The sequence below is a fragment of the Schistocerca piceifrons genome, chromosome 1 (genome assembly GCF_021461385.2).
Source record: "Schistocerca piceifrons isolate TAMUIC-IGC-003096 chromosome 1, iqSchPice1.1, whole genome shotgun sequence".
NCBI classification, from domain to species: Eukaryota; Metazoa; Arthropoda; class Insecta; order Orthoptera; family Acrididae; genus Schistocerca; species Schistocerca piceifrons.
Window position 1 is genome coordinate 637,994,182 of NC_060138.1, and position 16,489 is coordinate 638,010,670.

Genomic DNA, 16,489 nt, shown 5'->3' on the forward strand with positions numbered 1-16,489 from the left:
ATGAAATTGGAGGAAGCTGAAAACCTGGCAGATGATCGAGTTAGCTAGAGGAAACCTATTGTCGGGGGAATTAAGTGTAAGTATAAGTATTTTCTCCCTTTCATTCGGGATTAGGGCGGGCGAACACGTTCGTCCCGAAACATGTCGTTACAGTTTATGTCAACCTGACTGTATCCATGGCGGGTAACCAGTGACTACATATACAGTCAAGAATACATTGATTGATTTTTACAGTGAAATTAACATTTTGTTATTAATAATCATCTTCAGAGGTCTTCTTGATAAGGGGGCTTATCGTAAGTTGCTACAAGAGCAAAGATTTTCCACTCCGTCAGATCAGACCTTGGAAGACCCAACGATACCGACCGATCACCGTCTCATCCTCAGCTAATAGGCGTCACTGGATGCGGATATGGAGAGGCTGTGGTCAGCACACTGCTTTCCCAGCCGGTTTCGTAGCCAGAGACGCTACTGCTCAATCAAGAAGCTCCTCAATTGCCCGCACAAGGGCTGAGTGCACCCTGCTTGCCAACAGCATTCGGCAGACTCAGACGGTGACCCATCCAAGTGCTAGCCAAATCCGTCACCGCTTAACTTCAGTGATCTGACGGGAACCGGTGTTACTATTGCGGCAAGGCTGTTGGCGAGCAAAGATTCTGCCATCATGTTTTTACGTTATCCACACCCTCCACACCAAACCGAGAGATTATCAAGACAATACATTTGCACATCGTTTAAGTGAAACTTAAGTGTATTAATTACAACTTCACAAACTGTCGTATCTGTCGTCGCCCACGAGAAAGATCACAGTATCGTGCGCAAATTTTAGAGCCACTTCATTGGTTGAACAACTTTAATAAGGTGTACATATCTTCACTGTATCAACCACTAGAGTGAGTTTGGCGCAAAGTCAGGGGACCAGGTATTTTCCGCTACTGCATTCGAGAATGGCGATCAAAATTTATATCACCGTCAGGATCCGAAATGGTTACTTCATGTCGGTTGCCAAACCAGCGTGCGTTAGTGACCTAGACTATGGGGACTCATTAGGTACCAAATCACGTGCCGTAGCAGACAGAGGAACAGTGGTTGTAGAGTCGGTTGGATAGTGCAAGCTCTGAAGCCATGGACACTGCTTTTGTTGCAGAATGACAGCGGATGTACTGTAGCAACGGGGCCGCAGAATCTCGTGGATGTTTTGTTTTCACAACGTGTATACTTCCAGCAGAGATAAACGACCGGTCATCATATTTGACGGCGGCTCTAAATCGTTACGAGTAGTGTCAACGACGCATGGTGTTCATCGAATCAGTGCTGGAATCAGTGCGTTGTTCTCTGCTATTATGAACCCGACGCGACCATTTCTGCACCGAGGTCGAACTGCATTCGCCACAGAGAACAATGCGTCGCCATTCCTACGTTCCGCTGCAACGTCTATTGCGTTGCTGCTGCCGCGGCGAACGCCGCTGAAGGACTGAAGGCAGAGTACACAAGCTACGCTCTTTCAACCTGTGAAAGGTGGTCCTTTGAGAGAACAAATGTAGTGAATGCTTCTCGGAGTACTATGCATGGAGAATCACAGCTCATTGCTGCACCTCGGTCGACATGTGCGTCGTGAATGTTATGGGGCCAGTACTGTTATACGTTATGAGTTTATCAGTTTCTGTTTAAAGCGAGACTCAATGTTTACGTGTACTGTGTACGATTTAGCTGTCTTTTAGGTGTTTCGATAATATTAATCCATTGATATAGATCTAATGAGACCAGATATTGTACTCTTTTCAGACACAGCAGCAAATTGATTACATTACTCACGGATTGCGCGGCCCCTCCCGCCGGAGGTTCGAGTCCTCCCTCTGGAATGGGTGCGTGTGTTGCTCTTAACATAAGTTAGTTTAAGTAGTGTGTAAGTCTAGGGACCGATGACCTCAGCAGTTTGGTCCCTTAAGATTTTCCACACTTTTTTTTTTATTACATTACACTTATCATTTTAGCACTGTGCTGCGATTCTTAGCGCCCTTGTTAACTGTATATGGAAGATTTACGTTACTTAGTGACTTCATTGAATTTCTCCATTCCTCTTTATTGCGGCTCGAAATTCCTCAAAGACAATAAAATAGAATCAAAACAAATACCGTTGTCATGAAAGTCAAAACGCTTGCTCAACAACATTCCAAGAAAATGGTTCAAATGGCTCTGAGCACTATGGGACTTAACATCTATGGTCATCAGTTCCCTAGAACTTAGAACTACTTAAACCTAACTAACCTAAGGACATCACACACATCCATGCTCGAGGCAGGATTCGAACCTGCGACCGTAGCGGTCACGCGGTTCCAGACTGAAGCGCCTAGAACCGCACGGCCACACCGACCGGCAACAACATTCCACAATGCACAAGCGCTAAAACTGACACATTTCGAAGGAAAACGTCATCATCATCAGAATTATTATACAAGACTCTATAAAAGTGATAAACTTATAAAAAAATATTAAAATTTCACGGTCATTTCTCTTGCAGCCGTGTCTTTCTTAGGGAAGTGACCACGAAATATTACTGTTTTAGTTTATATTTTTACCTTTATCTTTGTTATAGATTCTTGAGTAATAATTGTGATAGCGAAGGCTTTCCACTTCAATTTTAATGATTTTTGCATTGTGAAAGGTAATTGTGCCTACATTTTAACATTGATATCAACAACCACGACCTCATATTCATTATGTATAAAATCATTGTCGTGGTTTATGTATCCGAAGTACATTTCGACTGTTATGGTAGAAATCTTTTCAGCTACAGCTGCCTCTTGAATGTCATCATTTCTTTTTAGATTTGTCCTCTTCAGCAGTATTTTCACATTTTCGAAAACAAAGTAATTGGTTAATAATGTAAGATTGTTGTCAATTTCTGAATAGGAAATGCCTGTGTTTTATTAACGTGAGAGCCAGGGCGTTATCTTACAGCAGCCAACAGTCTCCAGTTAGCCAAATCTTGGTTAAATGATCCATTTCGTGGAAATGATTGCTTTAACACACTGTCAAAATACTTCTGAACCAAACTCTTTCTGCACAAATATGTGGGTATTATAACGCTACCAGCATCGTCTTCAGCTAGTTTCCAGAAAGCGCAGGCGTTTTGGTCGCGCAGTTCCTTAGTGCATCCGCTTTGAATACTGATGCTGTTCTTCGAGATGGCAAATAGAACGTCAAAACTTGACGTGTGTTATCACGATCACTTCTTTCTAATTGCGATCGACAAAGGTTAAAAAAAAGACTTTGCATGGTTCAACTACAGTGCTGAGCGAAATGTTGACGACCGCTTCACACAGCGAAGCTGAATGTCGCTATGACCGTTGCAGGCACGTGAGTCTGTAAGGAAAGGAGAGACGAATGGGGAATAATAATAATAATTTCGTGTGGTTCAGTGGTCTGGTGCAAGTCTTTTATTGGACGCCACTTGTAGGAGATTCACTGTCATGAATATCTACCCCTGGACCTATTTCTTTTTGGTTTATTTCCACCAATTTCTCCACTGCTTTTTTCATAGAAACCTTGGAAGTACCGCGTACAGCACCAAACATTTCTATTCTAATTTATTTTTTCAAACCTTGCAGAAGGTGGAGGCATGTTCAGAAAACCACACAATAAATTACCTCCTTCCCTGCCCTGTCCAGGGCATCTCAGAGCATATGCGAACCTAAAATTGCTTTCATAGGTAGTAGCACTATCAGGTTTTTTGGAGGAGGAAAATGAAAATTCATAGCCACACGAATTACAAATTAATTTAAAATCACAAGCTATTCCCACTCTTCTTTCTTCAACAACAATCATGCATTCCGTATTTTTACAGCTAACACATGAACATGAAAACTTTATATCCTGGCAGAGAATCTCTAAATCAATAAGTCTGAATCCAGTGGAAATCATTCACGTACCAGTACAATTCTCCTGTCCCAAGTTTCGATTGTGAAGCTGAGAGCTTATGTTCTTTATTTCCAGCTGCTTCCTCTTTTTTGTCGGTAAACCTCAGTTCCTAAACACAATTTTTCCACCATCCAGTATGCAAAAATCTTGACTTCCACGTAAAGGTTTGCGAATTCAACCTTCCAGCTAACTACTATGTGTTAGTATTCAGAATGAGATTTTCACTCTGCAGCGGAGTGTGCGCAGATATGAAACCTCCTGGCAGATTAAAACTGTGTGCCCGACCGAGACTCGAACTCGGGACCTTTGCCTTTCGCGGGCAAGTGCTCTACCAACTGAGCTACCGAAGCACGACTCACGCCCGGTACTCACAGCATTACTTCTGCCAGTACCTCGTCTCCTACCTTCCAAACTTTACAGAAGCTCTCCTGCGAACCTTGCAGAACTAGCACTCCTGAAAGAAAGGATATTGCGGAGACATGCCTGGGAGATGTTTCCAGAAATAATATTTTTGAAAAATCGCTTTATTGGACCAAAATTCATTACATCCCCCCCCCCCTCCTTAAAGCAGTTTAGTCGGCGATCTGTGGCAGATCTGAATGACAGAGTACAGCGCTGGTGCAGGCGTACCTGTTTCAGAGCACACATTGTTAAACGTGGACTCCGCAGCAGGCGAACCCTACGCGATTCTATCTTGATCATATAGATTTTACCGTGGATCAGTGTAAACATGTCGCCTAGTCGGATGAATCTCGTTTCTTGTTATGCCAGGTCGAAAGCCCTGTCCGAATACGAAGTCATCCTGGTGAACAGCTTCTAGAAACATGCGCCGAGCCACCGATGCAAACTGGTGGGCACAATATTATGCTATTGGCGCCATTCATCAGGGCTTCTGTGGGACCTTTGGTAGTAATCGAAATCTCCATGACAGCTGTGGACTATGTGAATATTATTGCAGACCACCTGCACCTCTTTATGCTTGATATCTACCTCGACAGCGGCGGCATCTTCCAGCAGGATAACCGACCGTGTCACATAGCCAGAATCTTGCTAGAGTGGTGTGAGGATCATGATGGTGAACTCTCACTGATGCCCTTGGCCATCAAATTCGCATGATCTGATCCTGGCAGAACACATCTAGGACGCTATTGGGCGCCAGTTTGCAACCCACAAAGAACAGACCTGTAATTTACGGGAACTGCGTGACCTTTGCGTAGATATCTGAAGCCACATACCTCAAGAAATCCACCAAGAGTCCATGCGACACAGTATAGCTACTGTATTGCCTTCCAGAGGTCGATCAACACGCTAATTAAGCTGGTGCTCATAATGTTTTGGCTCGTCAGTGTACCTCCTTAAAGTACTCAACCCCTTAACATATTAATATTTTTACGAATTATTCCAAAAATTATTATTTTTCGCTAATGAAAAATGCCCTGTAAAAAAATGATATTACTTATAGACAAATTCAACTGGTTCAACTGGCTCTGAGCACTATGAGAGTTAACTGCTAAGGTCATCAGTCCCCTAGAACTTAGAACTACTTAAACCTAACTAACCTAAGGGCATCACACACATCCATGCCCGAGGCAGGATTCGAACCTGCGACCGTAGTGGTCGCGCGGTTCCAGACTGTAGCGCCTAGAACCGCTCGGCCACAACGGCCGGCATAGACAAATTAAGACAGTTTTTAAAGTTCAAAATAATGAGTTACCAATTTTCGAAGGTCACATTAATAAAATCCCGACTGTAGTCGCAAACTGGATTTCGACTAAAATATCTTGAAACTTAGTAATTTTTTACTTTTGTGTATATATGAAGTCGAAACATGTATTCCTCACGTTTTTCCTGTAAACAGAAATCTTGGAGGAGCTGGGTGGGGCACAGTGAACGTGTTTATCTCGTATCACCGGCGAGCACCTGTCAGTCACCTGACAAACTGTCATTATTTTCAATCTCCGATAAAGTAATATCCCACTCTTCTTCACTTTCTAGGTCGATAAATTCAATATCAAACTCAGAATCACTATATCCATCCATTTTCGGAAGCACTACCTAAACAATACAGAACAGAGGCTAAAAGCTCGCATTCTGTTGTCAAGTGTCCAAAGCTGCACACAGTAAAGACGATATCTAGTGGCAACCACCTCAACCAAAAGACGCCAGCCAGGCTACAAACGTAGGGTTGGGTGCTGGAACGGATATTAGCGAGGTGTTAATTTTTCGAAGGTCTGTTGTTAAGTTGCCCGAGTGTAATCTGGATTTTAAGTTTTTGTCAATATAATAAAAATGAGATAACTTGGTGTTTTATGTTAAGAGGTTAAATACCAATGCAAGAGGAACATGACGTTACACGTACTTTTGCTTTTTCGGGTACGCTTTTAAGATATGTGATACCAGTGTTCACAATCATAGGGTGTGTTTTTGTCATCATTAGAATCATCAGCTTGTATAGTCTTCGGACCAAATAACTCTGAGAGCGACTACTGTTTTCATCCTCCTTAACCGAATTTAGATACCCGCAGTGACATGAGGTCCTTCATAATTTTTCAATTTGCTCCAGAAATGAAACAGCCTTTTGAATCTGTTTTGCTTTTTTTGTTGCTGACATATCATCGTCTCGCCAAATTTTAATCGTCACATGTCGTTCTTGCATCACGTTCGTCTCCCAGTTTTGACACATGGTAAGGACACTATAATATACTCGAAGATAAGTCGCTAAAATAACCATAACAAAAGTAATTACGATTACCATCAGTTTTCGAAACCGATGGATCTTCGTTGACCATTCTTGGCACGACGGATGGCGTCGATACGTAGAATGTAACATGTAACATTTTTCTCCCAACGCCGTTACAAGTGAAGTGTTGGTGAATAGAAAGGATTTATTATATACTAGCTCATTTTTGCCGATTTTCTATTAGAAACGAATACAAAAGATGAACTGTGTTTGTAGTGAAGGATCGAAAAAAGTTCATTTCCATGTATTCATGAAGATGCTTTTGAAATTATGAAACAGTCGCATAGAGAAACATGCGTATTCTGCCCGATGGGCGCAACTGTTTCCGTCACTACAATGCGATTTTGTAAACGCCTCTATGGCAACGTCTTTTTATAGCTATAGACGGTTGTTGTTTCTGCCTACAGCCATTTGCACTTTTCAGTTGAAAGACGTCAAAAGCGCTGCCATGTGTCAGGGATTTCCTTAAACTGACTCGACTCTAGCAGTTTCTTAATAGTAACGAATAAATTTATTAAAAGTTCATGCATGATGCGGCATTCTTCACGTATCTCAATGTTTATGGCGTCATATCTCTTGAACTACCTATCGTACAATGATATATTTGTGCAGGTACATTCAGTGGCATACGTGGACACTGTCAGCGAAAGATCTTGTGAGTAGCAGCTCAATAATAAATATAACGTGTTGCATGATGCGGCAGTTTTTCAGGCATCTTAATGTCCATGACGTCATATCTTCTTATGCATGTGTCAAAGAATGATGTAATTTTGTCAGTACATTCAGTGGTATACAAGAATACTGTCTGCAAAATGTGTTGCGAATAGAGTTCGTAACAAAGCAGTAATAAATTTAAACGTCATGCATGATGTGGCAGTGTTTCACGCAGCTCAGTGTTTATGACGTCATATCTCCCGAACTATTTGTGGTTCAGTTGATGCTTTTAGCGGCAAATGTAGATAATGTATGCGAAATTTGCTGCGAATACAATTTGTAGCACAGAAATAATACATTTAAACGACGCGCATGATTTGACAGTTTTTATGCATCTCATTGTCTATGACATCATATCTTATGAACGAAGATAGGTCGGCGATTCTTGCCACCACTGCGATTGTTGCTGACACACACACACACACACACACACACACACACACACACACACATTTCTATAATATATATGGACTTTATGATTTTCATTTCATGCGTTTAAAAATCGTAATGTGTTTATTTAATGAAAAAAATTCATGGGAAATAATTCAGTAAGACTGCCGGATAATTCCCGAAGATCGTAAATTGGATTTCACGTATACATCTAAAATTTGTAGACCGGTCTGTATGCGGAATTCAGTGCTCTAAATAGGAGTAACTAAGAATAAGAAGTAACCTAGGGATTCTCTCTACAAGCTTGCCACACTCCCTTTCGTCAGCAAACACTTTTTAAGAAGCGTCCCTTCTGGGCTCGTCACGTAAGCTATCGAATAAAAAAGGGAAGTAGAAAGTAAATCAATTTTTATTTTCTTTTTACCACAACATGTTGCCAATCCAAGATTGCATGTGTGCCTGGGCCGAGACGCAGATTTCTCCCCCTCTTTATTTCTTGATAATCTTTTATACTTCGATATTGCGTACGTACATATTTAATTAGCAAATGATGACGTTTCGCTCCTCTCAAGTACGTTAAGTTTGCAGAGTATGGCCGGTTGGAATAGCTTTGCAGTAACCCCAGAAACGATTTGTGCATGCTCTAGCAAGGTATCGTATAATGCCAGGCCAGTTCGCTTCGATCCGATGGAACAGCGGACAGCACAGCCTGTCTTCGAAGTGCCCGGGCCTCTGTTAATAGCTTATTAACAGTGACTCTCGTGATTAATGTTTGGCTTTTGTTCTTTTGCCGACTTTGACATCCCATCATTTGTTTCTGCATCCCTCTGTAGATGTTTCCTTTCTGATATCACTCATTATCCTCTTATTGGTTCCGATGGAACCATGCAAGCCTATTGGCTTTTAATCTCATGCCTGTACTAATTCCTGTCATGTATTTTCTTTCCACACCTCTCGAAGTTTCATTTTTTTCCCAGGTGTATTGATCCGCGGCGGATCTTCATTTTATTCTTACAACAGCATCGCCTATGTGAAGCCCATATTGTAGAACGAATGAATGTGTAACTTCTAGTCTACAGCGAACTTGCGTTCTTATATAAAGAAGCCAGTGGACCACACAATCTCACAACAGAATACATGCTAATTTCTCTGTTTGCCCGTGGTGCATCTGTGGTCATGTCGATCATGTAGTCGTTCGTTCGTTCGTAGAGTAATAAGAGTTTTAGGCTTTGAAAATTTTTAGATAGTCTGCGAATAGAGTTTGATTAGTCAGGTAAATTAACGTGAAATAATTTTTAATCATAGCTTATCGGCGTTGCTAAGACTGCTCTTATGAGCTTGTTCAGAGATTTTTAAACGAATTCGATGTGTATTCTTACGTTGGTAGTCATCTGAAGTGGTCAGCATGATGTGTGAAATAGAAGATGAGGAAACGAGTGTCACGTTGTTAATAATGATATTCATTTACAGTGTTTAAAGTTTGTGTAGTGCAACACTACTTGTATCAAGTTGATGTGGATTTTTTTATTTGTTCTTCACATTACAGTCTATTATCTAGACTGTCTATCATAGGCCACATATCCACATTTTTGTGGATAATAATTAATTCGTTCCTGGTAGCTGTAAATATTTAGAAAAAATACTAATTCTAAAAAAATGCAACTATTACAGCTATTCTCTACCGTTATAAAACTGTAGTCGTAGAATAATTTAAAAACAACCTTTGCCATTTCCTCAACTATTAACACTACTTGAGTGCTACGGATTGTGTTCTGTTTATGTTCATTTATTAGCATGCCTCTAAACTGTTGATATTTGTTTGCTGTGATAAATACGCCTTCATACTGCCCCGTCAACAGACTTTGTCTGCTGGATTTCTTGGGCGTAGGGCAGCACGTCAGCGCCGTTCCCACTTTACACGGTATTCCACTATTCACTGTAACGTCTTAGAATCTACACTTCCGTAATCCACACTTGCACCAAAGCAATGTACATTCTTGAAAAATCATTTCATTCAGTGGTCGCCGACCTCAGTTGCCTCTCTCCATGTGTAGGTGCCGTGCGGTTGAGTCCCTCGTGAAGTCATCCTTTGCCATTCTCGATACTGCGGCTCCAGTGTCGTCCTCAGTGCTGCTCTGGGGTCCAGCATCCGCAGTGCTCGGCGACCGTTACCCGCTGCGTCTTCCAGAGCGCACAGTCCCACAATTTGTGTTCTGGAGCGCCTGCACTGTCGCAGGCGCAACTATCATTAATCTGTCTTATGATTTTGTACACGTACGTAGCGTACGGGCCATGACCAATCAGGTAACACATCAGTCCACTCGACGGCTGAAGAAATCTAATTTTTAGTCTCTCCCTGGTGTTAGGTAGAAATTCATAGGTCCTCTTTCCAGTGCGTGAAGAATCCCATTCAATATGCCCATGTTGTTATATACGCTCATGTATTAACTTTTTCTTGCTGGCCCCAGTTCCAAGTATCCTTCGCACTTCCATCTGACTTTCTTTATTTCTTTCTTTTGCTTGTGTCATTTGTCCTGCGGAGGCGCAGGGTCGGCATGGTTAATCGGATGTGGCAATGTTAGTTGAAAGTGTGGCTGTATGCCCTTCCTGCCGCCATCCTGTACCCCCCGTGAAGGAATTAGTGTACCCCAACTGTCTGCGACTAGTGTAATCCATGGAATAGCGCGGAAGTATTCAGATGTCTGCGAGCCGTGTAACTGAGGCGGGACGTGGGGACCAGCCCGATATTCACCTAGAGGGATGTGGAAAACCGCCTAAAAACCACATCCAGGCCGGCCGGCACACCGGCCCTCGTTAATCCGCTGGGCGGTTTCGATCCAGGGCCGGTACCCGAGTCCAGAAAGCAGAGCGTTAGCGCGCTCGGCTAACCTGGCGGGTCTCGTACTTCCTTCTGACTGTCTTTCATTAATAAAATGCTCCCCTTTTCCTGATTTGCAAGTCCAGAGGGGATATTTCCTGGAGTTACTAACAGTGCGTCATCGGATAGCGCAGTAGGCACCCGTTAATCTTAGTAGCATTCATCGTTGAACTCTTCTGATTAATGAAGCTGGCTTCACATGGTGCAAACAACTATGGAGCCCAAACGCTCGCGCCATATCCTACGATTGATGCTAATAGGCACTGGTGGTATGTTCTGAATGTGTTCAAGGGAAGTCGAATTGTGTCTTTGTGATGGTTATAATTTTTTTCATCACGATAGTACCTTTTCTGCCTGCCCCGTTTATGTGTGTACAAAGTTACGACCTTCGTGCAGGAAAACCCCTAGATATCTCGTTACTTGGGGTTTGGCGTGCAGTGTCTGCGCGCCTAATTCTTGTTCCCGTCTTCTTTCATCAGACGCTGACATTGGCGCGTTACATTGCGAACATTTTGAAACCAATTGTGGTAGCATAAACGGAGGAAGAAAAGACCTACAGTTACGTCCAACAGAATGGAACGACTATCGATACAGCCGTCCGAACCTTGGAGCACACTTATCCTTGCCTTCACGCCTGACAGAGTTGTAGCAGAGGTCAGTCTGGTCGCGGCCCTAGCTGGCCACCCAGGTTAACTGATCTGTCAGTGCGCGATTACTTTGTGTGGAGAGCCCTCAAATCTAATAGATGTATCGCAACAACCCTCATAGTCTTCAAGAACTGCAGCAAAACATTTTGGATGAGATTGAAGCAATTCCAGCGTCGATACGCCTTCAGCAACTTTCTGACCAGTGCCCAGAAGTGCCAAGAGATAGATGGTGGTCACTTTCAACATCTGCTATAGTCAAGTTAGTACTGTATTTCCATTCCTCTGCTGTGTTTCTTTGTACCCTGGAACTCTGTTCGCCGGACCACTTCTTGTCATCTGCAAACCGCAAAATGTTTTTTTTTATTTTTTTGTTCTTTATGTATTTCCGACTGAGCACCGCTATATATCGGGTATTTTTATCGTGTTACTTACAGTTTTTGAATTTGTGCTTTATCTGTGTCGAGGTAAATTAGAATGCACCAACTCAGTGATACGTGTCTCATTTCTGTACTACGTGCAAACTAATGTGAAAAAAAAATGACAATAATCGCTCATGATATAGATTTAAATAATTTGTACCAAAAGTTTCTGTAGAGTTTAACAAAAAATGTTCAAATGTGTGTGAAATCTTATCGGACTTAACTGCTAAGGTCATCAGTCCCTAAGCTTACACACTACTTAACCTAAATTATCCTAAGGACAAACACACACATCCATGGCCGAGGGAGGACTCGAACCTACGCTGAGACCAGCCGATAGGACGAAAAGTGCTGGAACATGCCTGGATGAAAACAAAAGTACAAAATGGTACCTTGCATAAGGCCGCGGAATTCCTCTACAGTTTTTCTTAGCAAGCACGGAAATAAAAAGAACTACAACATTCACAGGATGGTTATTACTAGTTGAGACCGTTACATGTTACAATTTATTGTACACTGGTACATGTGGATGGGGTTGTTCACTTGTCTTCCTATCATTTCGGTATAGTACTGGACTCATATCTGCAGGGAATTACGAATTCTGCCGAACAACCCCGGGTTATTACGAAATCTTAAAAAAACTGTACAATTGCGGCCCGGTGGCATTACGCATAGTCGTCCATAAAAATGAAGTTCACGAACAGCTGTGAATGGTCTCCAAGCAGTCGAACATAACCATTCGAACATAACCGGTTCAGTTGGATCAGAGGGCCCAGTCCATTCCATGTAGACACAGCCCACATCATTATGGAGAAACGACCAGCTCGCACAGTGACTTGCTGACAACTTCGATCCACGGCTTGGTAGGGTCTGCGCCAGACTCAATTCCTACCGTCAGCTCGTACCAACTGAATTCGTGACTCATCTGAGCAGGGCACGGTTTTACTGTCGTCTAGAGTCCAATCGTTATAGTTACAAGTCCATGAGAAGCGCTGCAGACGACGTCGTGCTGTTAGCAAAGGCACTGGTGTCAGTCGGCTTCTGCCATAGTCCGTTAACGCCAAATTTCGCCGCACTGTCCCGACGAGTACGTTCATCGTACATCCTACGTCGATTTATGCGAATATTTTCACGCAGTGTTACTTGTCTGTTAGCACTGACAACTCTAAGCATACGCCGCTGCTCTCGCTCGTTAAGTGAAGGCTGTCGGCCGCTGCGTTGTCCGTGGTGAGAGCAAATGACAGAAATATGGTACTATCGGCACACTCTTGACACTGTGGATTTTGGAATACTGAATTCCCTAACGATTTCTGAAATGGAATGTCCTATGCGTCTAGCTCCAACTACCATCCCTCGTTCATAGTCTGTTAATTCCTGTCGTGAGGCCATAATGACGACGGAAATCTTTTCACATGAATCACCTGTGTAGAAATGACAGCTCCGCGATGCACTGCCCTCTTGTACTTGGTATACGCAATACTGCCTCCATTTGTATATGTACATATCGCTGTTCCTTCACTGTTGTCACCTCAATGTAACTCTCATCTTACATCAGTAGCATGAATTTGTCGGTGCCTCTTGAATCGTGTATTACATTCCCCAACCATGGGCTACGGATGTAATTTGAGCTCAACAAGATGCGGACGTAATCTAGAAGTTTATATTCCAGATACGTTTGTACTAACTGGGAGAACATATGATACTGAAATCAGTGGCGATTCATATCCGCACATTCAAATTACCTCGCAAACGGTTCGTTTCAATTTAATCTTGGACATTCAGTAACAGCTTCTGAAAATAGTGCTTAAATGGACCTTATCTTAATAACATCCCTTTTTTTTAGTTTGATGTAAACGTGTAGTAATTTTCTATCATTCAAACGATGACAATACATTTCAGCTTATTTTTCTAATGATGAATTTTATTTAGGAACGCCGGGACATTTAAATATTCAGTGATGAGCAAGAAAGCAAGACTCGGCGCATCATGTCCTACTGAGTGTCGGTAAAAAGAAGTCGCGCTATTCATCTGCCTAAATCGACGCGGAGCAGGACAGAGCGTTTTGAATCGACAGGGACGTAAAACATAAATACGTTGCGCATTTGCGTTTTTTCAGAAAAGGAACTCGTTAGCGCACTAACTGTTCAGTTTACACGTATTGTCTGGGAAGAGTGATCAAAGAATTATTCGTAAAGTACTAAAGAGGGGAAATTGTCACATTACTACTAACCCATCGAAAATTTTACTACTCCGCCAGTCGTATGTTATATACAAAATAAGTACAAAGTGTCCTGTTTTATATCCTATAATGACAATTTTACTGCTCAAAATGTCATGGGAAAAGAATTCATAAGTTATGCTAAGCACTAGTTACAAATTATTATAATTATTATGACTCCTCGAGTATTTTACATTCAACATGAGTAGAGAGTCTCCTGCTTTCTTCCACGGTCACCCAGGAATTCTTCATCCGATTCCTCGTTTGCTGCTTCACCGTCTGAGTCGACATCACAGTTATCTGTGCTCACAACATTATCTCCTTGATGAAAACATTCCTTTTCGCTAAATTCTCCTCTGTCGGAGTCTTTATCAGTTCTTGAAGCAAATCACCCGGTATGTTTGTGTCAAAATCAAGCTCAGCACCATCCGTATTGTGCTAATGTCAGTAGCTGAAGACGAGATTCGCAATGAAGAGGGGCAAAGTGATACAAGTTAACATTTTGCTAACAGTGACTGCTTGATATTTCACCTACGGTGTCATAATCAGATAAGCTCTAGGCGATGAAACAAGTATGCCCTCTATAAGGCACACCATTACCAAACATTCGTAGTATTTACCACCAGGACACCAGTGCCAGCAAGCCGCTGCAGTCAGGCAATATATAACTCAACCATCATTAAACACCATGTTTTCCACGAAGGTACTCAAGAACACATGTCGCTACCCATGAAGGTACTCAAGAACGTGTGTCTCTGTGTCCAGATTGGAGATATCTACTGCAATCGCACAATTTACAAGGGTTTAATAATCTGGGGTAAACAAAGTTTTAATATACTGTACAGTATGGATGGATCGCATGGGAGAAAAGAAACGGGAACTCGTGGGTTAGCTGATAGCTAAAGAAATAAAGGACGATAAAGAAAAGGATTATTTGCTCCAGAATTACGCGAAGTGCAGAAAAACCGTCTGCAGTATGTTTTTGACACTGCGTCAGTTAACATTTTATCTTCCTCGGCACTGAAACGCACTTATAGCTTTTTAGCACACTCTGTAAGCATTTTTCACACGAACTACCCCTGGCTCGCAGCAGTTGCTTCACTAGAACATTACACTCGTCGAGATCCAGTTGGCCTGTCAGACCTGATGTTTTAAAACAGGTTGTACATCTTACAATTTTCGTATGTCATTGTTTTTGCAGTTTTCTTTTCTTTTGGTTTATCTAGAACATTTCACAAAGAAATTCTTTTCAAAATAACAATAATAAAAGATTGAAATATAAATAAAATTATGTTGTTTTTTTAGAAGAATATAAAAAGATGATAGGACAGAGGAGAGATTTGTTAGTGCCGTCACCGGTTGTGACGGTGAATATCTCGAAATGGCTGTGGGGTACCTGAAAGATGTGTTCAGTGCTGAACTCAAGGCACGTATTGCGCAACGCATTCTGAACGTGACCCTCAAGACACTCCGATCTGTTGCGGGATATGCCGTTTCTCGATTTCAGCTTGTGGCAGAAAACGGTGGCCTGCATATTGAATATGACTTGCGCTAGTCTCACGATAATTAGAAACCAATTTCTTTATTTCTTTTTATTCGGTTTTTGACCTCCGGATGATTAAAAACTGATGTCATTGTTGGTTTTATGCGGTTGTTGGCCACAAGACAATTTAAAACTTATTTTTCCCGTCCGGTGTGGTACGACCTTGCTGTGATGGATGGGCTTACCTAACTAAAAGTTGACTGCCGAACTTGTGCAGTCATGCACATTGGACAGTACGATTGGTGTAATATATAACTGAAACCATAGCCGTCGCATTGCGATTCATCTGTCATTTGTAACCGACGCTTACAGCGCCATCTTTTGGCAAAATTTACGTGTTTTTTTTTTGCTTTGTGATGTTTCCCCCTGAGTCAATAATATTCTGTTCAAATTTGACATCATTCTGAGCAGCGGTTCTTTCTATAGCGTTTTGTAGCTGGCACTTTGATTATGGATGCCCTGTGCTTTCGTTATTAAGCCTGAGTTGCGTGAGCGATGTAGTGGTCAGCGGAGAATGTAATGTTGATGACAGAGTAATGTCGATTTCGTAGGTGCTCGAGAAATCTACGAGGGTCGTTCAGTAAGTAATGACCCACATTTTTTTCTCAGAATATATTTATTGTTAAGAGTCAGAATTTGGGGACAATATACATCAACATGTCTTGTCCATGTCCTATTTTTCTACGTAGTCTCCGTACGTCAACGTCGTGGAAGAGAATGTATTCCCTGCTGGTAAAAGCTCTTGTCCTGTAGGCGTAGCCATGTTTTCACTGCATGACTGACACTCTCGTGACAGAAAGGCCTCTCCGTCGGTCTCAAAACACTCCAACAATTCAGATGAAATGGCCTTTCTTTGAATCTTGTGGTCCGCTGTGTGATGCGCCGTTCGGCACGAATAACGGCATCCGCACGATTCAGCATGTCTGGAGCAGTGGCTGTGACAGGACGTCCCGAGCGTGGATGATCATGGAGTTTTGTTTCTGCATTTCATGAGGCTGTAACTTTCTTTACCCATCGCC

General features: G+C 42.2%; 1 protein-coding gene and 1 pseudogene across 1 annotated transcript in view; one reads left to right on the forward strand and one right to left on the reverse strand.

Annotated features, from left to right (window-relative positions):
• LOC124759088 (phosphatase and actin regulator 4-like) overlaps positions 1–16,489 on the forward strand; it is a 415,959-nt gene that overhangs the window by 71,849 nt on the left and 327,621 nt on the right. The window lies entirely within an intron of this gene.
• Positions 527–645, reverse strand: LOC124722197 (annotated as a pseudogene).